This window comes from Marmota monax, unplaced genomic scaffold, assembly GCF_021218885.2.
Source record: "Marmota monax isolate L192 unplaced genomic scaffold, Marmota_monax_Labrador192_F-V1.1 WCK01_AAM20220418_F8-fsc00031, whole genome shotgun sequence".
In the NCBI taxonomy this organism is placed as follows: Eukaryota; Metazoa; Chordata; class Mammalia; order Rodentia; family Sciuridae; genus Marmota; species Marmota monax.
This window is the reverse complement of record NW_026695197.1, coordinates 15,537,681-15,551,176: the sequence shown is the minus strand read 5'-3', so window position 1 is coordinate 15,551,176 and position 13,496 is coordinate 15,537,681. Positions and strand designations below refer to the sequence as shown.

Here is a 13,496-nt window from a genome sequence, read left to right as displayed (position 1 = left end):
GCCATCATAGGCAGTTATTGTTACATTTCCATGTGAAATATGGGGCCAAAGGAATAGTCTCAGAACATCTGTCTAGGGCCGGAGGCCAACACACATCCTCCAGATGTTACTCAGGGATCTATGAATGCACTTTTCCTTCTCTGTTGGCAATGAGGTAACAGAGGGAAGGAGGCAAGATCCAGGGGGAAAACTGATGAAATAAAAGAGACATTATAAGGCACACCTTCCGAGAGTAGTCGATTTATAGGTTCTGAATATTGCACCATAAATATCAGCATCTTGGAATCTCGGAGTGAGAAAGGGCCCTTAGAGATCATCTGGCTCAGCCTCCTGCCCAATACAGGGTTATTAACTATGGCAGGCTGATGTTAATAGGGGGGTCCCTGCTGCTGCCCCTGGAAAGCTCCATTCTCCCCGGCTCTCTCCCTCACCTTTTATACTCAGTTAGGTTACTTCCCAAATGACATTTTCCTGGTTCAAATACCTTTTTGTTTTCTTTTAAATACACTTCTTTTAAATCTGTTTTTCTTACAAATAAGGCAACAGAGGAACAGGCGGTCCAGGTGGTATATGATGTATCTCCTCCGCTACCCCTCACTTTCCTAATTAATTGGTTCATTTTCAAAGCTAAAGCTGGCAGAGCCTTGCTCCTTTAGGGTCTCTTTGCCCCTGCCAAAACCAGCCATGTTTAAAAAAAACAACAAAACTATTTTATGACCAGATTTCCCAAAGTTACAACCTGTCTCATTCCAACCAGCTTGGCAAGAAGGAGGCCAAAACACGGATTAAGCCATTTTCTCCTCGTTATCGCCCCATTAAGCCTGCAAAGATGCTATGGAAGCCCAGAGCTTCATCTACCTGTCCAGGCCAGAGAACCAGCAAGAGTTTAGCACCTTCCTCTGAGAGAAGCCATTTACCCAGTTAGTCAGGAACGGCTCCTCCTCTCCTGGCTGGAAGAAGAAACCCCTTGAGTGAAGTATAGCAAAACCTTGGCTGCTCAGAATCCTGTGGAAGGAATCATCTGGCATGCCAGGTTTTCCAGGTAGTTTAAGATGCCTTCTTTTGGCTTGAAAATTCAAAATAATTCTAAATATTTGGGAAGAAATATCCTCATTGCCATATATTCTAAAATAGAGAATGTCTACCCCAAATTGATCTTTCCTTGCTTATGGGAAGCCATTTTCATTGACCAAAGTTCTACTGGCTTAAATGAATGAATGACATGAGACTTGCAAAATAGGAGGTGTGATACCCAGAATGAAAAATGCTTTGCATTCTTCTGTCTGAATATAGTCATTCTTATTATTCCCTTTTCTACTCTAATTAATGACTTTGCTTTTAGTATGATGTCCCCCCAAAAGAATGTCTCATTTATACACAGGATTTAGATGGATCTCAAAATAATTATGGTGAACAAAAGAAGCAAGACCAAGAAAAAAACTGAATGGTGGGAGAGGAAAATCATAGGATCTATACTGTGTGGTTTCATTTATATAAAACTCTAGAGAATGCAAAGTCATCTGTAGTGACCTTCCGGTTAGGTTGCAGGTTGGCAGTTGCCTGGAGTGGAGAGTAGGGGAGGAAAGGAGGGAGGACAGGACGGAGAGATTACCAAGGGCACAGGTAACTTGGGGGAAGTGGGTATGTTCACTATTTTGATTGTGATAATGTTCTCAAGGATGTATGCATTTGTCAAAACTTAAGTTGCATATTTTAAATAAGTGGCTCTTATTTATCGTCATTATACCTCCATAAAGTTCCCTAAATACACACAGACATAAAGACAATACATTTATTCACTCCCATGGAAGCACTTGTGGGAGTAGAGGTGGAGGAAGGGAGGCAAATCCCAGGGCTTTCCAAGCATCCCTTCTCAGCTAGGGTGAAGGCAGCGAACCTGCTCCATGGTAAGGGGAGCCCAGCATAAGACTGAGAGTCCTGAGTCACTGTCCCTGTTCACTGAATGCAAATGCAAATGTCACAGGTATGACTCAGGCACTAATCATGACAGCCCCATGAGATGAAGGCACAAAGTGGGTTTTGGTTTATTTGTGGTACCTGTTTATAGATGAAAGAAAAGACAGATCAAGGTAAAGTGAGTTCTGAATGTGAGGGGTCATTTAAAAGGGGCATCCAAAGGATGCTTTCCAAACTTCTATGACTTTAAAAACCAAGACAGATGCACAGAGATAAATACATTTATTTGATATGGTGACAACATACTTAAGGAATTTATCTTTTATTCTTCAGTAAGCATAATGGGAATTTGGCAACTGTGACTATCGTGGAAGTTGGTAGAAATTGAAAGGGAAAGAGAGAGAGAGAAAGAGGGAGAATATCTTGGTGCAGTCTTCATGGACAAAGAATATGTGGCGACCGCTTGCCCATCTCCAAATTTCTCCTGCCCCCTAGCTTTACTGCTGCTGTCTAAATGGCCTTAACAGAGCAGCAACAGGAAATTCTCATCTAATAGGCCAAATAGAATGCAACTGCCCTTTGGATTCCTAACATGCAAACTTACACTTACAACAAAAGGCAATGCCTGATTCAATTTTTATATTATCTCTTCCAGTATGTCACCGATGACCGATTCTGAACCAAACATTTCAGCATTGATCACACCTCAAAGCACAAAAGCAAGGTGGGCCACATGGAATAAAATACATTGCAAATGAAAAGTAGTCCCTTTACCCTTAGATTATTTGTTTTTGTAAGAAAAAATTGAGACTAATGTCAGGACCTGTTAGGTATCTTTGTAGTGGATTGTATACCACTAGGTGCAATAAACTATAAATAGTTCTCATTTTATACCTGGGTTCAGTTAATCTCAACAGACACTTTATTAAGTTAAACAACCATTACAAATATTATATTAATAGGCATAGATGTTGGGTGGGCTTAGTACATAGTTCAGTACCTGGCACCCAATAAACACTTATTACATTAATGAATAGAGTCAAGATCCTGTTGCCCACGATAAGTACAATGAGTCATACATAACCCTGCTGTTCCTTTTTGACAAGGTGTGTTAAGAGCTGGTGGGTTATGGGCTGCATAAGCTGCTTGAGACATGGAGCAGAATTGGTACCCTCCAAGCTTCTCATTATGTCCTAGAGCAAGATGGTGCTCCTCCTGAGTGCTCAACAAAGATTGATGGATTAAGTGAATATAATTTACAAACTTCACAATTTTTCTCAAGACAAATTCTAGGACAATGTATACTTTAAAATATAAATTACACCACCATTATTAAACAAATGGCATTATATCATGCTTTAGATTTCAAAAAAATAGCCCCTCCATGCATTATGCCTCATTCCTGAATTACCTCCCTCCTGTGTTCATGAGACCCACATACTGACTCTAAGAGATGGTCACTCACTGGCTCTATTGCATTATGTAGCTACTACTATAAATAAGGATTTTTTTTGCCTATCTAAATATTTTCATCTCTCAGTTCCAGACCACTCTCCCTGATCCTCTCAGAAGGGAAATAATTTCTTCTGTCAATGGATATGATTCTCCGGAAGATATTGATGCATTTGGGAGTATAATTTGGCTGAGGAAGGAGATAACCTGAAACCACAAGCTGCCCTAAACACTCTATTATTAACAAAGAGGAAAAAAGCTGAATTGAGTTGGAGAAAAGGCTTGCTGAATGATAAATTGCCAGACCCTGTGTAGCTTAGGAGGTTTCAGCCCATTCACCCCCAGCTGCATTTTTATGAATTCTTGAGGAAAGAACTTGGAAATGGAAAGTCAGGATCTGGATGGCTGCTTTTGCTCCCCAAGGTGGACTGAGCCTTGAGAAGCACAGCTGGGAAATTCGCTGTGCACATGTCTCTAGGCCAGAGACTTCATGCTATTCTGCTGTTCCCCTCATGCAAAATTGTATCATCCGAATGGCTGCCAGTACTTGTACTGCAGTTTAAGCTGTGGTTTTAGCTTAGAAATTATAATTCCAGAAATTTCTCTTGACACCAGAATGGCAGTTATCAATCTGGGTGATTCTTTTGACTCAACTTTGCAAGTTTTTATATTTCTTTGGGTTTTTGTTTCTGTGTGCACTTGTCTTATTTCTTCCTTCATATCATCTAACTTTGAAAGAAGTTTCTGCAGCATCTACCTAGGTCCTTGATTATTCATAGGCCCTTATTGCATATTTGAACAGATTGATGGCCCAAGATAAATCTAGCAGGATGAAAGCAGAAAAATCCACCATAGTAGTTGATTGAAATGTTATAGCCTCCCTTAGCTTTGTAGAAGTTTAAGAGGAGATGTGAGAGTGGACACAGGTTTCAAAGGGGCCAGGATTTATCCTCCATATAATGACATTTTCCTGATGTACACAGCGGTCATCCATGGGTAGAGATGATGCTTCTTGTTATTAATTCCACCCATGGTCTGTACAGTTAAAGGTCCAAATATAGCCTAAACCCCAATAATCAGAAGAGATTACTTCATAGTTACAGGTAAAGGATATGATGCCAAGGATGTGCTTTGAAATAATCCAGAAATACGTATTTTGTTTTTGTGTTTTTGATGGAGGGAAATAGATGAAGCAACAGTACTAGAATGTGAATATCACTCAAGGTGAATGGGGGTGCCTGGAGGTATCTGACCATAATTTTTGTGTATATATGAAATATCAGATCATTAAAAAATTAGGTAAAAAAAGAGAAAGCTAATTCTTCATCACCTTTAGAAACTGAGGAAAGAGGACTTTTTTTGTTTGTCAGAATTTTTATGTAAATTTCAAAATAATTTTGTATCTGTATGAGAGAATGCTATAGGAGATGTTACTTTAGGCTTTACTTCCAAAATCTGAAGACAAAGGGAGTTGGGTGTCTATATTTTCTAAAGTGGCTGCCTAAACAAATATGCTGTGCTTGCTAGGAAGATGGCTGTTCTTGGTTGAATTGTCTCCTTACCCCTGTACTGCCCCAAAATTTTACGTATATATGTATATAAAACACACACACACACACACACACACACACTGATTTCAGCTGCCTGAGAGTATGACTTTATTTGTAAATAAATGCTTTGCAGATGTCATCAAGTTAAGATGCAGTCATACTGGTTTAGGGCGAAACCTAAATTCAATAGCTGGTGTCCTTATAAGAAAAGGAGAGGACCCACAGAGATTCATGAAAAGGGAAGTTTGTCATATGAAGACAAAAGAGAGACAAGTATGATTCATTGACAAGCTGAGGAACATCATGATTGCTAGCAACCATCAGAAGCCAGAGAGTCAGGGACTAGATTGTCCGTCAGAGAATCTTGATTCAGACTGCAAGCCTCCAGAACTGAAAGGAAATTTCTAATATTCTAAGGTGCCCAGTTTGTAGTAATTATTATTATTTTTTTTATATTCTGATTTTTTTTATATTTTTAATTTTTTATTGTGGGTTGTTCAAAACATTACAAATTTCTTGACATATCATATTCCACACTTTGATTCAAGTGGGTTATGAACTCCCACCTTCACCCCATACACAGATTGCAGAATCACATCAGTTACACATCCATTGATTTACATATTGCCATACTAGTGTCTGTTGTGACACTGCTACATCGATGTTCATAGCAGCACAGTTCACAATTGCAAGACTGTGGAACCAACCTAGATGCCCTTCAATAGACGAATGGATAAAAAAAATGTGGCATTTATACACAATGGAGTATTACTCTGCATTAAAAAATGACAAAATCATAGAATTTACAGGGAAATGGATGGCATTAGAGCAGATTATGCTAAGTGAAGCTAGCCAATCCCTAAAAAACAAATGCCAAATGTCTTCTTTGATATAAGGAGAGTAACTAAGATCAGAGTAGGGACGAAGAGCAGGAGAAGAAGATTAACATTTAACAGGGATGAGAGGTGGGAGGGAAAGGGAGAGAGAAGGGAAATTGCATGTAGTAATTATTATGACAGCTCTGGGAATCTAATGCAGTGGCCACACCTTGATTCTTCTGTCCTTCTGTGACCAGATAGGATGGGACTTTGGAGAGAGAAGGCTGGGGAGAATTGATTTTTCTCATTGAGATTCTCCCAAGAGGAGCAGGTATGAGGGTAAATATGGAAAACAGGTTGTGGCTCCCACTTTCTCCAGAGCTCAGGTGGGGTAGGGTTAAACATTTTATTGAACATTCAAATGCCTGAAAATCAATCAAGTCCCCCCACCCCCCCCTTTTTTTTTTTTTGGTACCAGGAATTGAACCCGGGAACACTTAACCACTGAGCCACATCCTGGCCATTTTTTAATATTTTATTTAGAGACAGGGTCTCACTGTATTGCTTAGGGCCTTACTACATTGCTGAGCCTGGCCTTGAACTCATGCTCCTCCTGCCTCAGCCTCCCAAGCCACTGGGATTTCAGGTGTGCATCACTGTATCTGGTTTAAGTCACTTTCTGAATCTAAAAGTGTCTTGGAAAATTATTAACTTTGAGATATCAACAAAGATGGAGCAAGCCAGTGACAGGAGGAATTAATTTGTTTCCTGCTTTCACCCTACTTGGTTCAACTGTCCAATAATCCAATTACATTTGCTAGTTTTAACTAAAATTTTACCTACTCTGCCTCATGGTAAAGTATGTGCCATGTTTCTAGTTATGTCATCCAAGTGTGGAACAGAATTTTGGGTACAGAAATATCTATCAATAAATTGAGTCACTTCTCTCTTTTCTTATGTTCCTTGGGTTTTATGATATATCACACTTCCTTTCAATCATATGCTTTTTGAAAATGCATGAGCATTTCAAGCTCGTGGGTATGACGTGTGTATAATTTTATGTGCAATTCAATCACGGAAGTTCAGAAAGTCATAGATTATACCAAATTTTTATCTCAAGAAATGGAGACTCAGAGAGATGGCTTCTCTAGTACTCAGTGGTAATGAGATTCAGGATCTTCTTATTTCAAACTCAACAGTTTCCAGGTCCAACACGAGACTTCCTAATAATGGTAGTCCTTGGGGGTGGGCAAGATCTTAGATGTCTGAGCATGAGTGATAGATGCTGATTCTGGTTGGGAGAGTAAAGACTTGCCTGGCTGCATCATAAGAATGATGTCACATCTGTGTATAAGGGGATATTTGTGCTCATCCAAGAAGTCCATATCCATGTTCCTGGATCCCACTCAGGGTGAATGCACATCCTATCTTATCTAGTAAATCCCTCACTTCTCAAAGGCTGTGAGTAGTCTTTGAGAATTCTGTGTCCATCCCCCCTCAGACCCTGGCAACCACACACTATCATCTCTCATAAATGCAAATGTTTCTCCAGTTGCCAGTCAGAAGACCATTTGCTCTGAAATGCAGCCTTAAGCCTAGTGATGCATTTTTCCTGGGCTACCTACATATCTGACTGTATAATCTCAAGTCCAGATGACGAGGCTTTAGGGGTGTGGTTAGAAATTCCCCCCAAAAAGTCTCTCCTGATGCAACACAAACCCTCAAGTTACAAGCATGGTCTTGGCCTCACTGGCCCCAGTGACTAAGTTGGTTGTGACACCAGCTCTGTTTGCTTTCATACATTTGGATTCATACATAAGGATTCACCAACCAAGCTGGTTCTGACCCTCATTCAATCATTGAAATCCAAAATTATTTAATTCTTTGAGCCCCAGTTTCCTCATTTGCAGAATGAACCATTTCTCCTTTGCAGAGGTGTTGTAAAGATTAAAGGAGATTAAGTATCTAGAGCACTTGTAATAGCACAGAGTTTAACTCCAACAAATGGCGATCAAGGTAATAACAACAATAGTAATAAGATATTCGTATTATATCACAAATCATTGCTTGAAATCTGATCTGCTATCTCCCCACTTGAGTTTGCCTAAGTTTTCTTTGGCTCCATACAAATTTAATAAACTAAAGTGCATTAGATATTCCATTCTGTCTCCCCTCTTCAAATAAATATTTATTATTGGTCAAGCACTCTTCTAGCACTGTAGAGATTAAGACTGATTTTTAGACTACTGGGTAACATCACAGTCTTTTGGCTGTGTAACAGAAAAAGAAAAAAAAAGAAAAAAAAAACCCTTTTCCTATCAGTTCAATGGATGCCTGCTTGGTCCTTAGAAGTTACACCTGTAGTTAATCACCAGCATTGGCCCCTCGTGCCCAAGCATGCTTCCATATGGAAGCTTCATTGGGACAGAGTCTTTTTTACCAGTAGAGGGAATTGTGACTGCAAGTTGGTAGTTATCAGAAGTACTGTTAGGGTGGAGAAAGGGGATCATTGCAGAGGCTTGGGTGTCCTAGCACACACATCTATACCCATCCCCAAGGATTCCCAGGATGAGACTCCTTGAAATAAGCTCCCTCACCATCTTGCATGAAATGTCTAATTGCTTGGTCATTTTCTTCATCACTCTATGCTTCATAACAAAGAAAAAATGCTACCTTGCCAAAGGAAATAGGACATTGGCAATGCCTCCTTAGACCTTGTCAAAGTGCCTTAACTGAGAAAATAAACAAATATATCATCACAACATTTCTTTCCCCCTTACCCTCGCTTGTCTACCTTTTTCTTTCAGTTTGAATGCTCCAGTGGAGTGTAGAAGATTTCACTGTTTTCTCCAGCTCTGGAAAAATCGTTAGGCCCTTCTGCTCGTCGACTTTGGAAACATTTGGAACAAATTATCTCTACTTTTGGAATCTGAATAAAGGAATGTGAGCCTCACTGGAGAAATGTGAAATCTAGGGCGGGATTCGCAAAATGGTTTAAGGTTTACTTTTGCACACATACTTTTTTTTGAGTTTGTTTGGGTTTGGAACATATTATGAGAAAAATAACAAGACTTGCAATGTGCTTTCCATAATTCCTTTGCTTTTCATAAAAACCACTCAGCCCCTCCCCCAGTGTTCCACCATCACCCCTTGGTAACTCCCACCCTCAGGGTGAAGCATGTGCTTCTTACATAACTGAATCCACCCGTTAGGGCAAAGAAAGAGGAGGCTTTATTGGAGTTTATTCTAGATCCAATCGCAAATTTCATCCGTTTGTTGTGCTACCAACTTCATAATGTCCAGATACCTCTCCAGGCAGATGACATGGCCCCGGAGGGAGTTTCTGAGACTTCAGGAATCTCAATATTCATTTGTATCATCCAAACCCAGAGCAGCTGCACTGGGCTCAATCTCAGTGCAAATCAGGCCCTGGAAAGTTCTGACAGGGTTGGTTTTGGCTTCTTTTTCCTACTTTTCATGGCTATGTCCATATGCCTGCAATAATAGAATAGAAGGTGACGAGGCTGAGATGACATAGACATCTTATCTGGGCCACTAGCTGCTTCCCCTAGGATGCTCTTCCCAGGTCTCTGGGACCACACCTTTGGGAAGTAAGAACACTAGCCTTCACAGAAGAGGCTGGACTAAAGAGCCAAGGAATTGGCCTGGGAAGAAGGGAGAATGCGGGCAGGGAGCAGAGAGTTCTGTAACCTTTGCTTGAGAAGAAGAGAATCCTTACGGAGCTATAGTTTTTTTTTTTTTTTCAACTTAGTCTTTTTGGTTGCTAAGAGTTATGGTGACTACTCCTGCCTAATTTCCTAGATAGTATGTTTCTGAATTCCCTTCAGTTATCCCTACACAAACAGTATCTGTCCAATCATGTCCTCATTTTTAGTTTAGAAAAAAATATGAGCATTATAGTATTTCTATAGTTTATGGGGCCTCATAGAGGTTTCCTGTGAACCCACAAATCTCCATCTTTTCCTTCCCTGACTCTATCCTGCAACTTAGATAAAAATGCATCAAACCCGAACAGTGACATGCTGAAGTACTGAAGAACAATGCATAAACAAAGGTGGCACCTACACAATTGAATACTATTCAGCTATAAAAAGAAATAAAATTCTAACACAAGCTACAGCATAGATGAGTCTTTAGGACATATGCTAAGTGAAATAATTCGGCCCACAAAGGGACAAATATTGTATAATTATCCTTACATGACATATTTGGAGCAGAGTCTTAGAGACAGAAAGTAGAATAGAGGGGGCTTGCACAAGGAGGCAAGAGGGAATGGAGCTCTTTCATGGGTACAGGGTTTCTATGTGAGATAAAATTCCTGGAGGTGTTTTCCATGATGGCTTAGATTTCGGTGATGGCTTCACAACATTGTACAGATATTTAACACCATTGATCTATATACATAAATGGCGAAAATTGGCAAAAGTGTTAATGTATATTTTACCACAATAAAAAAGTGACTGAGCTATTGATTTGTAGCCCTTTATTATTAGAAAAATAGCACTAAATGCATATTCTTTGAAAATAAAGAAGTAAATTAATTACATTGTAGCTGCTACCAAGTAGATGGAATGGCTTTGTAATAAAAAATATGATGTTTAGAAACTTATTCAATTTAGGGATATTTTGGATAGAACGTGTTCTATTGAGAGATGGAATGGGCAGCACTACATTTTCTCTACTGTCAAATTTTCTAATGAGCATATATAGGTTATGTATGTGTGTGTATACACGTGGACATATATACTCAAGTATACATGCTTATGCATATATGTAAACACAAAGTACAGATGTGCGTATACATGTATATGTACATCTGTACATATATACATATACAGACATTATTACACATATAATGCATATTATATAGAAGAGAGAAATGAAGCCCTTCTTTGCTGAGATTTGGCTGTTGTAAGGAAGATCAGCTCTCTGTGCTCCTGTTCCCTGCACCTTACCTCCATGTAAGACCCTCTACTAGAATCTAGATGAGAAAGTATGGTATAGAGTTGAGGCCTCAATGAGGATCCTGTACCCTGGCCAGGAATGGAGAGTAGGAAGTTCATAGAGCTTGCTTTTGTGCTGCTTGTCCAACTGTGCCTTGGAAAAACATGCTTAGAAGAAAGATCTGCCTTTGATTTTGCATATTGTGCTTGGGTTTAGGATGCACATGACCAAGAGCTCTACCTTTTCACAGTCATTTGCTTATGAGTAGAATATGACCCTGTGAAGGACTCAGCAATTCCATGAGACCCTCCTGTCTGAGAGGACAAGGGGAATAGAGAAATTACTTACAAAGAATTTGGTTGTCAGAGAGGCAGAGAGGTGGGGGAGAGACACGTTTTTCCTCTCTTCCACTAATTCACGCACACATGGAGTCCTGCCTCTTCTTCACAAGTACTTTCCCACCTATCTTAAGTCATTGATAATATGAACCCACAATTCAATGGAATGTTCCTGTAGTTTAGTAGACAATCAATAGGAGGCATCCCCAAGAGAAAGAGGGAACCACTATTGATAAGGGTCTGAGACCAATCTTAGAACTGAGGGGCAAACCCGTTAAGAATATGCATTTGAGTGGAAAAGTATAGAATAGAAAACTGCGGTGTTTGGAGTTTTACTCACATCAGGTCTATTTTGAACAGAGAATTTCTTATTATTTTTCCTCCTGGATATGAAGAAGCAAAATATGGGCTAAAATATCTTGGCAGTTCCCTTTGCAATTCAGAAAGAAATGGTAGGAAAGTGTGAAAGAAGGGCCCTCACTCAGTGTCAGGAGGCTGGGACCTGTCATCACGTGTGAGCTGGTCAAGCGCATTGCTGCTTTCATTGCCAGCTTAATCTAGAGCAGTGCAATAAACCAGGTTGTTTTGGAGTCACCCGGGGTGTTTTCTAAAAAATATTTGTGCCTGAAATCTCACTCCCATTTACTGATTCAGACCCTGTATGTGTGTGCTGGGGTGCAACAAAAAGTTGGGGAGTTAGTAGGGTGACTTGGGGCATAGGTTTAGAAAACAGCAACGTTGGTCAGTTAATATGCATCTGTTGTAGCTGTGTTAGCCTCCACTAATCAAAACTACAGCTAGGGTCACTTTCAGTTCTAGTAGTGTTAAGATTTTATAAATGTGGAGTCTGAATACCTATCAAGGCCTTTAAACATTGCTGTTAAAAGGATCAAATGAGAATATAATGCACAGGATGTCCTAGAATAGAATGCTGTACAGATGTAAGCAATTATCAGGGCTCCCACAGTCCCATGCATTATCCAAGTGGTTCATCAAATATTAACAAAACCCTCTTAGATAAGAAATTGTGCAATGCAAGTCTAAGGAATGGGGTCTGTACTTGGTACTTTTGTTTGAGTCTCTCCTAGGGAAAGGATTTAGCAGTGTAATGATACTTTTGTTTATTTTCTGATAATGTGAATGTATGTAAGTCACAAGAGGACAGCCCCATAAATGTATCTACTTCCCTGCAGAGGAATCAGGGAAAACCAGTTATCTATCTAAAAATCTACCTTTCTCTCCCAAGCTCAGAATCTGCATATCTGTAAGTTTCTGGTCATCCAAAGAAGAATGTGTCCTCGATGTGATCACCATGTTTGCCTAGGAGGCTGAGACCCATCCTGTGTCTTGGCTGCCAGAATGACTCCAGAGGAAGAGTTGTTAGCATGCTGTGAAGGGGGGACATCTTTGCCCAGAATCCTTCATTTCCATTGAGCTAATGAGAGCGCTGTCACCTAAATTTTCATTGTTTTAAGAGCAAGTGGAGGCTGACAGTTTCCTTTCAAGCTTGAATGATGAAGAGAAAACATCCCACGGCCTCATCTGGCTGGCTTGCTGCGAGGTAATGAGCCCTGTGCAGCACCCATCTCTGCTAGACTGGGATGACCTTATGTCTGGTAATGCATCAGGGAGGAGCGGAAAGCGCACCGCGGGTCCTGCCAACATTTCCCCCAGGACGTGTGGAATGTGCCAAACAGTTTAGTAAATAGATCTCGAGTTACCGTGTTGAAACATATTCCAACATATTGCAACAGAGGACGTCTCAATCTAAAGGTCATACTTTACTTTGCAAAGATCCTGTGTGCAGGGGTTTCGAGGTAAGGGGGAGGGCTGGAAGGGGAATATCTTGGAGGTGAGGGTCAGGAGATAAAATATTCGTCATGCTTAAAAACAAATTTCACAACCTTCCTTGACTAATTGCATTCTAGTCTCAGTCCAGACAGGGAATTTTTATTTGCTGCCAGTCTTTGTTCCAAGACTTGCTGGAATTTCTTGGGATAGGGTAACAGACCCCCGGGAGCCGGTGCAGAGGCTGGAAGGGGAGTGGAGCTGTGTCCTGCAAAAGCTGGGAGGGTGTGACACGATGGGGTGAGGCCAGGATGGAGTTCAAAGACTCCAACTTTCCTGAGTCCTTGTTTTCTTTGCTTTTAGAGTCCTGGGGAGAGGAATAAAGGAGGACTTAGAGATGTGAATCTTGCTTAAAATAATTGTTGGAGAGTGCCTGGGTGCAGAGAAGAGTAAAATGATTGAAAAAAACTGGGATCAAAGCTGGTTTTGTGACTACAAAGAATCACTGGCTGCTCCATGATGTGGTTTGAAAAATGCCCAGAAACACAGCCACATCAATGTTTATAGCAGCACGATTCACAATAGCTAAACTGTGGAGCCAACCTAGATGCCTTAGTACTTGAATGGATTAAAAATAGTGGCATATATACAGAATGGAATATTACTCA

At 40.3% G+C, this 13,496-nt stretch overlaps 1 long non-coding RNA gene across 2 annotated transcripts in view; it reads right to left on the bottom strand.

Moving 5' to 3' along the window:
- The window catches only part of LOC124082014 (uncharacterized), a 376,643-nt gene that overhangs the window by 266,319 nt on the left and 96,828 nt on the right, over window positions 1-13,496 (bottom strand). The window contains exon 1 of one of the 2 annotated variants that reach the window (XR_006848222.2): window positions 8,532-8,624. The exons of the other annotated variant lie outside the window; for it this stretch is intronic. This is a non-coding gene — a long non-coding RNA (uncharacterized LOC124082014). Of the gene's footprint in view, window positions 1-8,531; window positions 8,625-13,496 lie in introns of those variants that run through there. 2 annotated transcript variants of the gene reach the window in all.